The sequence below is a fragment of the Myotis brandtii genome, unplaced genomic scaffold (genome assembly GCF_000412655.1).
Source record: "Myotis brandtii unplaced genomic scaffold, ASM41265v1 scaffold327, whole genome shotgun sequence".
NCBI lineage: Eukaryota > Metazoa > Chordata > Mammalia > Chiroptera > Vespertilionidae > Myotis > Myotis brandtii.
In genome coordinates this window covers 731,403-731,795 of record NW_005362585.1, presented here as the reverse complement: position 1 = coordinate 731,795, position 393 = coordinate 731,403, and the positions used below count along the sequence as shown (strand labels likewise).

The following is a 393-nucleotide window of genomic DNA, read 5'->3' as shown; positions in this document are numbered from 1 at the left end:
AAAATAAACTCAAAATGGATAAAGGACTTAAACATAAGATGGGAAACCATAAAAATACTAGAGGCATCCACAGGCAGCAAAATCTCAGACATATGCCAAAGCAATTTCTTCACTGATACTGCTCCTTGGGCAATGGAACCTAAAGAGAAAATAAGCAAATGGGACTACATCGAAATTAAAAGCTTTTGCACAGCAAAATAAACCATCAGCAAAATAACAAGAAAGCCCACTGCATGGGAGAACATATTTGCTAATGTTATCACCGATAAGGGATTAATCTCCAACATTTACAGAGAACTCATACAACTTAACAAAAGAATAAAACAACCCAATCAAAAAATGGGCAACGAACCTAAATAGATACTTTTTGAAAGAAGACAGAAGAAAGGCCAA

At 35.1% G+C, this 393-nt stretch overlaps 1 protein-coding gene across 1 annotated transcript in view; it reads right to left on the bottom strand.

Moving 5' to 3' along the window:
- The window catches only part of SPACA5 (sperm acrosome associated 5), a 4,267-nt gene that overhangs the window by 2,748 nt on the left and 1,126 nt on the right, over nt 1-393 (bottom strand). The window lies entirely within an intron of this gene.